At 46.5% G+C, this 14,222-nt stretch overlaps 1 long non-coding RNA gene across 2 annotated transcripts in view; it reads right to left on the reverse strand.

The window, feature by feature from the left end:
- The window catches only part of LOC137469316 (uncharacterized), a 31,674-nt gene extending 23,897 nt beyond the window's left edge, over positions 1–7,777 (reverse strand). Inside the window, exons 1-2 of one of the 2 annotated variants that reach the window (XR_010996439.1) lie at positions 6,376–7,777; positions 5,762–6,280 (exon numbers count right to left, since the gene is read on the reverse strand). This is a non-coding gene — a long non-coding RNA (uncharacterized lncRNA). Of the gene's footprint in view, positions 1–5,761 lie in introns of both variants that reach the window. The other variant, XR_010996438.1, reaches the window with a different exon arrangement.
- Positions 7,778–14,222: the final 6,445 nt, after the last annotated feature.

Here is a 14,222-nt window from a genome sequence, read left to right on the forward strand (position 1 = left end):
GGTGTCAGAATTACAAAGGCTCTGTAATCAGCAGAGAAAACCAGACCTTGTTGTAAATCATGATCCATAGTCCCAGGAGCACTCCAGCACTCAAAGCTACATCTCGTAGGATCTACCCAGCTCCCAGTAAGGCAAGACTGGAAAGGACAGAGCCTTAATGTATTTAGTCTCTCCTCCTAGAAGGACTGTTCCCTATCTGCCCCCTGTCTAATTCCAGGACCTGGCAGTGCTGCTGGGCTCCCAGGTCCGAGTCCTCCCAATTCCATCACTGCTCCTCAGCAAGGAAGAGGGGTGACTTCACACATACTACTCCCCCAGACTACCCTGAGTTTGGAGACTAAAAATGGACAATCAGGGAAACAGGACACTGAAGTGACAGGACTCTTGTGGAGTTTGTCACCCTATAGTGCTAATATATCCCTTTGAGGATGCTGTAACTTGGAGCACAGCAGCACATACTCCAAGATCTGGGCATATCAAGCTATTACAGGGTCTTGTTGCGCACCTTGCTCCTCCCTAAGTAACTGCCAGATTTCTGTACCCCTTTATTACTCTGAATATTGATCAGTCTTCAGGAGCAGCACCAGGCTTGGCAGTGATTCATCCGGAGCATTCTCTCTCCAGTGGGAGTGCTGAACTTTTCTTCCCACCTTTGCTTCCAAGCTTATCTTTCATTCATTTCATTTGTGAGCATTTGATGTGGAAGATGGTTGGAGAAAGTGTGGGATAATAGCAGAATTTTCCTTGTTTGTATAGCTGGTGAGGGCATTTCAGGGCACTTAGAGTGGGAAAGTGCAACTCTCTGCCAAAGAACTTTGATTCACACTGTCTACAATGGTCCCAAGAGAACATTAATTCTATTTATTCCAGTTTCCACTATCTGATGAGCATGGAAATCACATCCTGTACAGAAATTGGACACACTTCTTTCCTGCTGCTGCTCTGGTACCTGGGCATTGAGTCTGTGCTATACTGCCAAGAGCATGATCACAGGCTCACTACTGCTGCCTACTCCAACTCCAGACTTTCCAGGCCAGGAGTGGCACAAACAGAGATGCTCTGCCTTCCAAGGCTACCTATTCATCAAGCAATGAGGACAAGAAATTAAAATGTTTTATGCATATTCTGTATTTCTGCATATTTCTATGCAGAACAGGTGAACCCTTTTGGCCAGCAAGTACTAGAAACTCCATGCACTTTATCACCAAATCCCAGTAAAAGCACTTAGACTCAAGATGACACACAGATTCCAGCGCTATCAAGTCACAGGCACAAAGCGGGAACACTGGGCCCAACAGCTTTGTACAAGGTCTAAAATAAGGTAAACCTTGAGTTAACTCAGTTGTACACAAATACGTGAGATAAGACAACCTCACCTAAGGGCACTGTATTCCACACCTCACTTCTCGTGCAGAGGAGAACATCTTAGAGACAAGTCACATATTTCTTTCTGGTACTTCAATAGTCTCTCTAAATAAACGTGTTTTCATGGCAAACACAGTCACGTGTATTACATCCTCACCCTGAGAGTGTTTTTCCAGGGATTTGTCATTCACACAGCACTACAGAATAGTGCTGTGAGCTCAAACAAAATGAGATACGGGATTTTCAATTTGGCCTACTCAAAGATATCCTCTTTGTGTAGGACATACAGAAAGAGTTACTCATTAACCTTTCAAGGTTGTGGTGCTTGCTGTCAATATCTAGGATTTCCCAGCAGGGAATTCTGTGTGGCAAGTTCACTACACGGTTCACTTACAAGAAAAACAAGCCGTGACAGACTGGGACATCCTGCAGGCCAAATGGGGCAGACCAATGGAGTCAATCTTACAGGCACCAGAAATCAGATTGTATTTTTAGTTTGTCTGATGTTGCAGTTCCATATTACATGGAAACTGAAGGGGTTTGTCAGACTTGTGTCATCCTTTCTAAACCATCCTTCAGGTGAATGGGCTCAGAGGCATCTCACACCTGGTTTTGCTGCTGTTTTTTCTCCTGCTTGTTTTGTTGCAAGACTACTTGTTAATCTTCAAATTAGGTTTGACATCTCACTGTAAATAATCTGGGTTATAAATATCTCAGGTGTCAAATCCTGAGTGCATTTGCCTACCATTCTGGTTTGCATCTCTTTCTTACTCTGCTTGTTCAGCAGCTGTGTCCTTAGTGATGACTATGTTTGAACCTGGAATCTGATTTAGACACAGGTTTGGGTTTAACCAGTTAGAGCTGCCTAGTAGGTGGACATTCAACTCCAAATGAGAAAAAGTTACTCCAGAAAGTCTGGCAAGGAGCCAGGGAAGTGGTGGCCATGAGCACGCAGCTATTGAGAAGTCACAGGGAACCGGGGCTCAGTCTCAGAGCAGATGAAGTCACTTGATGAACCTGGTACATCCTTGCTTCTTATCTTATTCTGGATTTCAGAATGGTTGTGTTCAGCAAAGCATTTCCTATCACTTTTGGTCAGAAGAACAGCCAAATCCAGGCAGGTGAGGACCAGTCTTCACATGGAAGATCTTTACCAGTCCATCTCACCCTAATGTTAACAAAATATTTTGGGTCATCTTGTTCCAACACCCCTGCCATGGGCAGGGACACTTTCCACCAGACCAGGCTGTTCCAAGCCCCATCCAACCTGGTCTTGAACACTTCCAGAGATGGGGCATCCACAGCTTCTCTGGGCAACCTGTGCCAGTGCTCCTCACCACCATGACAGTGAAGAGTCTCTTCCTAATACCTAATCTAAACCTGGCCTCTTTCAGCTGCAGAGACAGGCAGCCTGCAGAAGGCTGAACACTGTTCAGCAATAAGTATCTGATCCAGCAATAACTCTGGGCCCAACATTTTCAAGAGCACACCAACTTACATAATTTTTATAGGATTTAAATGAAAACAGTAATTTATCATAAATATGTGACGAAGTGACTCCATCTGACATTCTCCTCATATTAAGAGACACAGAAGCAAATATCTGCATGCCTTTTCCTATGCAAGTGGATTCATGTTATGCCTCTGTCTCAGAAGATATTCAAATGTGACTTGGGATTAATTAAATCTCAAGACACTGGAGGCCAAGTAAGAAGCATGTACATTTTCTACACCAGACATTTTAAAGTGTGGAAAAAGGAATATTTTACCAGCAAGTCCTTTTGGTCTTGATGGGGAAGAGGAACTGAAGACCAGCTTGGGAATTTCAGGGCAGAAAGACAGAAGAACCCAAACCATGAAAATGGAAGTGCATGTAATTGCAGCTACCACCTGATGCAGCTGATGGTCTCTGGTGTCCAGTAGCAGTTGAAGGGCTGAGAGGTTCCACTAGTGCTGCACATTGTACAGGTGACAGTTTCAGGTTACCTTTTATTAACAGCAGATCTGTTTTGGTGACACTTCTGGTGATGGCAGCAATTAAGAGTCTCAGCTCCTGTGAAGAGGCTCAAGGTTGCCCCATTCTCCTCCCCCATCTTGTTCCCGCCATTTGAGCAAGGAAAGATGTGCAGGGTCCTCCCCCTCCATGCAGGAGGCACCTGCTGCTGATCTTTCCACCATACATGAGCTCACATGTCAGAGTATCTGTCTCTGGAAATAAATTCATCTCAGAGCAAAGACCCAGTGCCCCTTGACTCCAGCTCAATACCTTTCTTGAGCTTTCCCACTACATCAGCTCACAGATCCCCAGTGAAACATCACTTTAATGCAGTTTTCTAATTGCTAGAGACTGTTCCATAAAGGATTAGAAACTTGTGAAAGTTTTAGTGGAATGCTAGGAAGTTAAGAGGAAGAGTCAACACTGTCCCCAAGGAAAAGCTCAAGAAAAGACAAGATGGCCAACATGTCACTGTGCCTCAGCCACAGCAGAGGAGCTGTTCAACTCCCTGCTACCATGCCTAGGAAAGCAGGCATCCCAGCAAGACCTGATGGAAAAACTATACCATAATCTGTGTTACCAAATCACGTGTTACCATGTTGCCTGGGGGAAAGAGCTCAGTGACACAGAAGCATTGGGGCTCAGTTCATGTGCTGTGCCTTCCTACCCAGTGGGGTTTGTTCATGTGCCCAAGCCTTTGCTGCTTTTAAATTAAGTTCCAGAGCCATTTCACAACCCACAGCAGCTGCAGGACTCCCGCTGCTGCTCCTGCTCTCTGTGTTAAGGGACCTGTCTCTCTGCAGAAACACTTCTGACACAGATCTCTCTGCTCCCCATCCCTTTTCCACCCCCAACTCCAACTTGCTGGAGACAGGATGGGATCCAACGGTGCTCTGCCAAGTTATGGGGCTGCCTGACAGCCACAATGAGGGAGCACGTTATGTTTTAGAGCTCTGTCCAGCAACTGCCTAATTAATTCCCACCCTCCACCCCTACATCCAGTACGGAGTGGGGACATCTCCATTTTCTTATTCTCCCAATGCGGGGAAGCCACAGAACAGTGAACTTCCACGATTCATTCCTGGGCATTACGAGAAGGCGCATGGTGAGAGGAAGCTAATGCTGAGTGTCCCCCTTCCCCTGCAAAGTAACATATAGGGATAAAAAAGGCATCTCATGAGGACTTATCCTTGCCAGCATCCCTCTCCAGCGCACTGTGCTCGGAGGACAATTAAATTACACTGCCGTTTCCCTTTCATCATGATCCGATTTACAGGGGAATTAATAGGGGCAGAGGAAGAGGCCTGCATGAAGCCAAAGCCAGGGCAACTGGCAGCTCTGAGCCTTCTTGAAAAACAGGAAGCTTGCCAGGATGTCTTTATTAGAGAGGAGAAGGGGGAGAGAGGAAAGGGCTGCTGCAGGAATGAAAGGCAGATACAGATGTCAGCCTTGTTTACAGCAGGGATTTTGCACTGGTGCAGCTAAACCCTCCAGTTCAAAATCTACCCAGAGATTTTGAATACCCATAGGCATCTGCCACCAGCACAGCTGGAAAAAAATCACAGCTGAGACTTCTTGGTGGCTGCATGAAGAAGAAAGTCGGCCATACAGGAAGGGGTTTTGTCTCGCTTGATCACATGGCTCCAGAGGTCACACATCTGAGTGGTGATTTCCCATATTTCCCTGAGGAACTGCTCCTCTTCTGAGCTCACAGGATCAATGTCCTCCCCATGAAGCAGCCTGCAGCAACCCTGTCTGTACCTGACAGTGCCACCCAAGCCTGTCATCCAAGTGGGAAGCAGGTGTCATGGAGACACACTTACTTGAATACATAACAAAATCCCAGCTTCTCACAAGTTGTTTGTCCAGGCTGTGAGTGTGCTGCTCTGCAGATAGAGACATGGGACCTGGCTCTTGCAGTGCCACTTCACATCCAGGCTGGTTATGGCTTGGATGCCCTACGCTGCAAGCTCAGCCATCGCTGCTGTTGCCAGCTGTGCTCCACGAGCACTTTGGCAGCTTTGGGACAGCACAAAGCCACAGCAATTAAACCACGGGGCCAGTGAGCTCTGTGCAGAGTGCACATGAGGGTGCTTTTGAAACAATTCTCTGTGTAAAGCCAGATGAACTCCAAAGGCATCTGGTTTGATGGCACTCCTACTACTCCAGAGCAACCCATGCACCTCTGTGCCATGCTGCCTCATGCCTAGGAGCAGTGCTGTGTGGTGGCACTGGGACAGGCCTCTGCTAACTGGGAACTGGGCTGTACAGGAGCTGGTGGGAACAAGAGAAACAGGGAAGAATGCTTCCAGGTCCATGTTCCCACTCTGCAGAGCCCCTGCAGCACCTTTGCTCTCTATTCTCTGTTATGTTCCATGTTATTGAGATTTTTCTGCTTACTTGAGTAGCTGAGCCCTTGGATGAACTTGCAGTGTCCAGACTGTGGAAAGGGAGAGGAGACATGGTGCCCTGGGAAGCCATATCTCAGGTAGTTATATTGACTGCATCCTTAAATTTACATCTCCAGTGCCTCTGGCACTGGAAAGGTATGGTGGTATTTTCTGCATCTAATCCTTCTTAAAGGTTGACTTATGATAAAACTTTTGAGATGTGCTGGAATCCCTCAGCTCATGTTAACTCCCCTCTGTGTGAGGGACAGTCTCTCCAGTTGACAGATCACATAACAGATGAGGGATGTCATTGTCATTTCTCTCCAGAGCCAGAGAAAAGCAACTCAGGTCATTGGAAAGTTTCTGAAGAAGCTTCCTGTGTATGGACTTCTCTTTGACATCAGAGGAATAGAAGTGTTGCAGCAGAAGAAATGGATCAAAACTACTTCTGGCGTCTGGAGATCCTTGGGTAGAAAGATAATGGTTCCAGAAGTCATAGCAGCTAGATCATAGCTGTACAAAGGTGTAACTGCCTCTCAGGAGCACAAACAGAGGAAATGTCAATTCTTAATTTCAGAAATAAAATTATGAAAGAAGGGAAATAAGTAGAGAGCTAAAAGTTACTTGCATTCAAAAGAAGCCAAGGATCTAAAATTGCATAGTGAATGAGTTCAGTGGTGGGACTGTGTGTGTGTGTTACATGCTGGTGAGGAGATGGCAAAGCCTGTGTGTACCTTATGAATGAACTAGCTGTTAATTCCTAATGCCCATCTCCTCCCATCCTGTTTTCACCTGGGGCTGCCTCTCAGGGAGTCATGGTTCTGACACAGCTTTGTCAGTGGGACCAGAGGGTTGAATTAGCTCAGGGGTCTGAGAACAGACACTCATTTAAAGGGGGAGCTTATTATGCATATAGTAGCCTGCTGCTTTGTTTTACTTACTGTTGCTTGAATTATGACAGTAGCTCTGAGGGGCAGGGCCACTGCAGTGCTGTCACTGTCACCCATGGTCCCACAACAGTCACCCAGCCCAGCTCCTTGACCCTGATCTTGGCTACACTTCATGACCTGCCCTTTTTCCACTGCCAGTACAGTGCCAGCAGCGAGTTTTGTCTAAAATGTAAAGGGGAATCTCTACTGCCAGTAATGATCAAGCAACACCTAATGACAATTCAGTGCCTGAATGGTGTATGTTGGTGAAGCATCACTTCTGCTGAGGTTTTACTCAGGCAGTGGTGGCATGAGGACTGCGGGAGACAGGCATCCCAGCCAGTGACCCTCCAAAAGCAAGGGGAAGCATGCTAGGAAAGGGAGGAGGAACTGGAGAAACCAATGTCACTGACTTCAAAGATGAAGGATTCTCTTTATACTCTGAAAGTGACTGAATAAAATTACTGGCGTCATCACTGAGCTACACAGGATTTTCTACTTGTGTTGGATTATTTTAGATGACAGTTTGATTAGCCTGATTGGTGTTGATTTGTCCCTAAGAAGTGTATTACTTTAATTTAGCTTTATATTAAAAAAATACTTTGAATTATGATACCATTTATTAAAGCTGATTTCCTTTCTCCCAACAGATGTGTTAGCTTTGCCCAGCACTAGAAGTTTAATTTTTGGAGTGGAGTTCACAGTGCTGGTTCCAGCTGTGGGCAGAGCTGACTTCCCTGTGAGCACTTGCTCACAAACCACCTGGTCAGGCAGGGACTCCAGTCATCCCATCCCCTTAGTAAAGGAGACAGCAGAAAATGCCTCATACCCTGCTGAGCTACAGTCACTTAAGTGACAGTTCACAGTGCTCTATTTCACACATTCCGGATAAACCCCTGGAGTTATGAAAAGCACTGCTTTTCCTAATATTATTAAGGCAAAGGAGTTCCTAGGAGAGGAAGGAGGAGGAAAGATTACTGAATCCTTGCTGAAAGCAAGGTGAGATCTTATGGCCTGGGAATGCAGCCAGCATTAAACCCCACTGCACCATGGTATATAATTAACAATAAGTTGTTCCACCTCCACTTCCCAGTTGTGAACAGTGCTTGTACTCACTGAAACCTGCCTGGTGAGCTCCCATCTACACTCAGCCTTCCATGGCACCGGGACAGAAATCACCCCCCATCTTCAGCCACACATTCTGGAGCCTTCCTTCTGACAGAAGGGCACCTGGAGACACAAGCAAGCATTTCTGAGGACACTCATGCAAGGTTTTGTGCAGGTCATATCAGTAAGTGATCAAGGCATCCCTTGGGATGCTGCTGTAGTCTTTGGCTTCAGAAGAGCTGCAGCTCTTTGCTCGCATGCCCCATAATCTGGAGATGGTCGAGCATTGCAGCAAGTGAAATAAAACAGACTGATCTCCTCCTCAGGTGGAAAGCAATTTGAGAAGGAGCACCTCATTTAGTCCACCTGGGAATTGCTGAAGGATGTCTTCAGAAAATTTCAAGATTGCCCCTGGCAACAGCAAAAGCCCAGGTTATTCAATCCTGTGGCTGTACAGCGTCAGCCATGCTCCCAGCTCCTTTGGTCGCCTCTCACAGCTCAAATGCACTGGGAGCACTCCCTCATAACCATCAGCTTCTCAGTCCTGCCAGGTGAGGGAAAAGTTTCCAAGATTTCATTTAATAACTGTATTTAATCCATTAGTTCTCCCTGCAGACCTCCTGAAGGCTGGGCTGTGATTAAGGAGGAGAGAAGTGCCCTGTTTATTGCTCTCCTGATACTTCTTCACTTTCCTCTACACTTTCACAGTTTTCATCCTACAGTCATGCAGTGCCTTGGAAATGTGCATGGGAGCCCCCTGCTCTGTCCCCTTGGGATGGGTTGGAGAGTCCACCCATACTCCAGCAATACAGCTCCTGCTCTCCTGTGAGGCCCTCTGAAATTCTGTGATTTTATGGAGTTACAGCCCTTGGTGTAAGGAAAAGTTATCAGCAAAATGGACTGAGAGTCATCTACAACCACTTTTTCTCCTTGATTCCTTGCCATTAAGCTGCAGGCTTGAGTATCATTTGTTTTGTTATCTCAGTTTAAAGGGAAAATTCATTATTTTTCATATTTTTCATTTTTAAAATACAAGAGGAAGGCAGCAGGAAGTGCCCAGACCAGGAAGGAAGGAAAGTAACCATCTCCTGTAGACCACATTTTATGTAGAGTTCTTTCTGGTAATACACTCCATGAATCCAGCAGCATGGCCATGACTCCTGTAAAAACCAGAGAGGACAAGCATGAGTATTGAATCACAACAGCTCTCTCTGTGCTTCTGCAGCTGTCACTGCTACAGTACAGGCTGCACTGGTCTTACTGAACACTTGGCTTCTTCTAGTGCTAAAAAGTGCTGGATTTCCTATGCAGATCAATCCATCAGCAGCTGTGAGGTCAGAATGGTTCCCATTTCTGGTTCACTGTTACATCTCCAGGTGCCAAAGGGTCTTGCATATGGGACAGAGAATGGTTCCGGTTTACTGCCCCTTTCTACTCAACAAACATAAATAATCCCTCAGTAATGCACAGTTTATTTCCCTCCTAACATGGACTTCCAGTCTTGATGCTCATTTTACTACTGACTTAGGCATAAGGCAGTTTTTATGTTCACTGCAGACTTGGAGTGCCGTACACACCTTCTGCAAACAGGGAGCTGTTCATCTTCTGTTCACTGGCTTTGACCACCTGAACAAATGCTCTGCTGCCCACAGTATTCATCTGTCTTCTCTTCCATGTTTCTAATGGCTTGCCTCACACCTTTCCTGGGACAGATACCTTTAGCATGTGACTTAGCAATGCCTCAAGGAGGTCTTTAGTTTGTTGTAGCACCTGCGTGCACCAAAAAGGTGATTGAGAAGTAAAAACTGCAAAGAATTAAAGGAAAACAAACACAACACTGGAGGAGCTGAAAATCTGGCATTTTGACATAAGTTTAGCTGTAAGAACCCATGTCTGCTGTCTGTGGACATCAGCACTTTTAGTCCACACTTCAGACAGCTGCAATGATGTGACTGTCTAGTTAACAAAAACTCCAGTTATCATTTGCTACTCCTGGCAGTAGCTTCTACCTAAACCATACAGAAGTCCTTATCTGTTAGCATTCCCAAAGGGGGACGTCTGAGGAGGGCTGGGCAGCCCCCTACAGGCCTTTATGTTTGTTTCTCATACACAGACGTAAGAGCACAAATTGTGGTGAAATATTTGAGGAAAAAGATTCTTTCTAATGTCACAAATGAGCTCAGTTTTACAACTAATTGCTGTGAGGTATTTTTGCACCAAACCTTTCAGCACGGGGAAAGCAGAAGTCAGATCATTCAAGCAGACCTGCAAGCTCCTGCTGAAGTTGATTGCTAACTTAGGACCTTCCTGACGCCTTTATATAACTTACAAGAGGTTGACACACTTGGAGAATATTACCCTTCCTAATGGGCTCAGAGGCACGGGAATACACCAGGGTAAATGCACCATAAGCCAAGTCCTTCTTCATCACATTCTATATTTCTTTGCTTGGATACAGCACCCATGTGGCCTGGGAGAGTATGCCAGAGTGAAATTTCTCTCATGATGCACCATATTCTTAAGGCCCAATTTCCCTCTAACACCATTTCCCTCTACTCTTCTGTGTTGTACTGGGAATAGTTTTCATCTCCTGACATCACCAGAAGGACTGAGAGATGTTGAAATCATACATCTTCTGGGAAGAAAGCACTGTGTGGCAATGGAAGAATAATTGTGGTGACAGGGCAGGGAGAGCAGATATATCTCTCTACCAAGATTTTATAGCCTCATTACATTTAAAAAAATAAAAAGTTTTTTTTTTCTTGTTAGAAGCAGCAGGGAAACATGAGAAATTCAGAAACTCAAAATATTCCCAAGGAACAAAAAGAAAAAGGGTTAAAAAAATATCAAACCCACTCCTACCAAATCACATCTAGTTCAAGCAGCAAAGAATGTGTGACCAGCCTGGGGCTGATGCCTGTTTCCTACACACTGCAGGAATTTCAGGAGCCTGAGCCCAGCCAGAGCTCACTTCTGGAGAAAACACAAACCTACCATTCCTTAAACCTCTCTGCTGGGATGTGGCACAGGCTGAGGCAGTCATGGCCAGGACTTGCATGATGCACCTGGAATGAGAGAGCCGCATGTCCCAGGAGTGGACATGGCACAAGCTGGAGCTGCTTGGAGATGGTGGTTGTAAAGGGCTTGAAGCTTAACTTTAAATTGACACCTGTGTGTGATTGCAGACAGATTGAATTTAGGACAGCCCATCAGCACTGACTGATGGGAGAACAACAACCAGCACCTTTGCAAAGAGCAGGTATTGTTAATCCAACCAAAATGGCCTGAACAATCATTGACTCACATGGGCCACGGCTGGTTCAGACACTGCAGCCTAAAGCACACCCAGGCCAGCCGGTCACAAACATTAGTGGTGTCTGACATATTTGTCACCCCACAATGCGTGCCATGAGAAAATAGCAAAAGCATGGACTGTGCTACCAGAGCATGGCAAATTTGGCATTGGCTCAGGCAGACTTCCATTGTCAGAAGTGTAGAAAATAAATGCTTAAGACTAGGAGGATCTCTTTACCAGGAGGAACTGGGCCAGGCTTCTCAGCTCTATGCACAATTTTAGCTCACTGCAAAATTACCACTGCTCACCCTCCTTCTTCCAGCAAGTAATGGGATGGCAGAGGCTGGTGATACAGATTCCAGGTGAAAAATAAGCACAAGCAGTATGTCAGGGTTTTAATCACATCTATATGAGAGGTGATTTTTCCTCCTTGCCAGATGTATCTTTTTTTGTACATAGACATTAATGCTCATGGAACAGCACTTGATCAGCCTTCATTTCCTGGCTGGATCCCTGCCCATTTCTCTGGCAGAGCAGCCCAAGGTTTCCTCCTGCTGCCTGGCCAGCCCTGGGCAGGGCTAGCGCATTGGTGGCTGTGACAGCCAGGGCGAAGCGCACGCCGGGGCTCTAACGCACTGCAGTGGAGCTGCTTCCGATGCGGCTGCCTCAGCCTCCTTTCTGCCATCCCTGCCTGCTTCATTAGCATCACACTGTTCAAAGGCATGGAAATTAAATTATATTTAGGTCACAAACACATTTTAAGCAAAAATACCTATTATATTGAAAGCATCTTCTTCAGAGACTCTCTGCTGCTTCAGGATGGTTGCACTAATACTCACTGTCCTTAATGTTTTTTAATGATATACCAAATGCTTCCGAAGTCTGGTTTTTGTTTGAATATAAATTAGCTTCATTCTCTCTCTCTCTCTCAATCTAAATGCTGGTAAATAAGAAACTGCTTTCTGGCAGCTCATTTAGGTATCCCAAACAGGCAAAAGCCCAGATTTCCCTGGATAACTTTGAGAGATTAGCTCTGCCACAGGGACAGGACTATAGTCCTGAACAGTCTGGTGCTGCTGGTGCTCTGCTCTCTGCTTGCTAGCAGGCAGGCAGGCAGCTTTCCAATAGCACCAGCACTCAGACATTGCTCCCCACACTGTGGGCTGACACTCCTTTTAGCAGTGGCCTCTCTGTGGATTCACATCTTAAACAGATTCAAGCATCTGGCTACACCTCTTATCAAGGCTGTACGAGTGATGATCTCCTTGGACTTCGTAAATATTGATCATTATTCTGGAAGCAGCTCAGCAGAGAGAAGCTACTCTTCAGCACCAGCTCCTCTGCTGCTGGAGGAGACTTGTCTCACAGTATATACACTTTAAACTATTGTGATGCTTAGGGATCCTTGGCTGTCTACGCTCAGATCAATATTCCCAAGCCTCCTGTGAACAAGCCTGGGGCATGGTTACCTAGCCCAAGGCTTCCAGGGGGATAAAGCAGTACCAGTCCTGAACAGCCCAGAGCAATAACCTGGAGGACTGTGTGACACGTCCCTGCTCCAAAGGAGAGGGCCCAAAGCCTCCCTCATTTATGCTGACACACACCAGAGAAACAGGGGCTGCTGCTGCTTTGCCCCCGCACAGCCCGCTGGCTCGCCCCGCTGGCTCGCCCTGCTGCTGACATGTCCTTCCACCTCATCATAACCTTTCTGTTTCCATGAAGGCTTTGCCTTGCATTTGATTCCTGAGACAATTTCCTCTCTCCTCCTAGGGAGGCTCAGTGGGAGACAGAGACCCAAGCACAGCAGGCTGCTTTCCCTACCAGGCCCTCTTAAACTTCACAGTGTGTCCTGGCGCTGCAGGCATCACTGAGGGACAGCTCCTCAGATGTCTCAGGAAGGAGGTGATGCTATTTTTCTGCCCTCTAGGATTCCTCCAAGGGATCTTCAAATCCCTTGACTGTCACAGAGCAAGTCAGTTTAATCCAAGTCTGAAGGAGGCAGCAGCACAGGAAGAGTTGGATGGAGGAAGCCAATTTTTGGAAGCTTAGTAGAAAAGATTGTAATGTTTCTGTTCTTCAGGGTAGACAGTGCACATTCCCTCCAGCAACAGCTTAGCTCATCTGCTCTGGCCTGCTCTGCACTGGGCCAGGGAGCACATAACTCCACTGCAGTTTTCTTGACCTGCAGTGGTAGCAAGAACAGAGGCAGGTCTCATCCAGCTGGGAGAGGCACCTCTGACCATGGGGAAGAAGAGCACGAGCAGCCTCAGAAACACAGTACTCTTTCCAGAGAGAGCTCCAGTGCCCTGCCCTCATGTACGTCCACAGAACCATAGAATACTCTGAGTTGGAAGGGACCCACAAGCATCATCCAAGTCCAGCTCCTGGCCCTGCACAGGACACGCCCAACGATCACACCATACGCCTGAGAGTGTTGTTCAAACACTTCTTGAACTCTCAGGTATCACTCATGGGATAAAATGCACTTCAGGTTGGAAGCAGATGCAGAAACTGGTTTGAATAGAGTTAGACAGAACGAATAGAGTAAGACAGAACATCCACCCAGGAAGGCTTGACAGCATTATTGGGTTAGCGTTAATGCAGCACGTGTGGTCCAGCAGGCAGGGGAAATGGCTGGCCCTTCCTCAGAATTGATGGCTTTATCCCATGCATTATCACCAACCTGCTGGCAGTGCCTGGCTTTGCTTGCAGAGGCTGTTTTTTCCTCCTGCCATGCAGAGCTCTGTTCAGCTGCAGGAAGAGAAAGAGGGCACTATCAACTCTGTGTTCTGTTCATTCAAGCCGTGCTTGTCATGACAGGGAAGCAGCAGTGTACGGCTGTCCTTCAAGAGCCCGAACTGGCTGAAACAGAGCAGAGCAGCCATCCTTTCTAATGCCAGGAACTGTTGGAGAGGGCAGGAAACAATGATGGTATCTGCTCATGCACCTTTGACCTTTCCAGTCCTCCTGAGGGCTGCATCCCATGGTGGATGAGAGATGGAAGGCAAACCCCACAACCACTGCTCTGATTTCCCCATGTGCAGGATGTGCCTTGCTGAATGACAAAAACTGCAACCACTGCACAAACCCCAATTAAATGTATTTATTAAGAAAACCACTACTTTATAGATTTTTATGCT

This window comes from Anomalospiza imberbis, chromosome 2 (assembly GCF_031753505.1).
Source record: "Anomalospiza imberbis isolate Cuckoo-Finch-1a 21T00152 chromosome 2, ASM3175350v1, whole genome shotgun sequence".
In the NCBI taxonomy this organism is placed as follows: Eukaryota; Metazoa; Chordata; class Aves; order Passeriformes; family Viduidae; genus Anomalospiza; species Anomalospiza imberbis.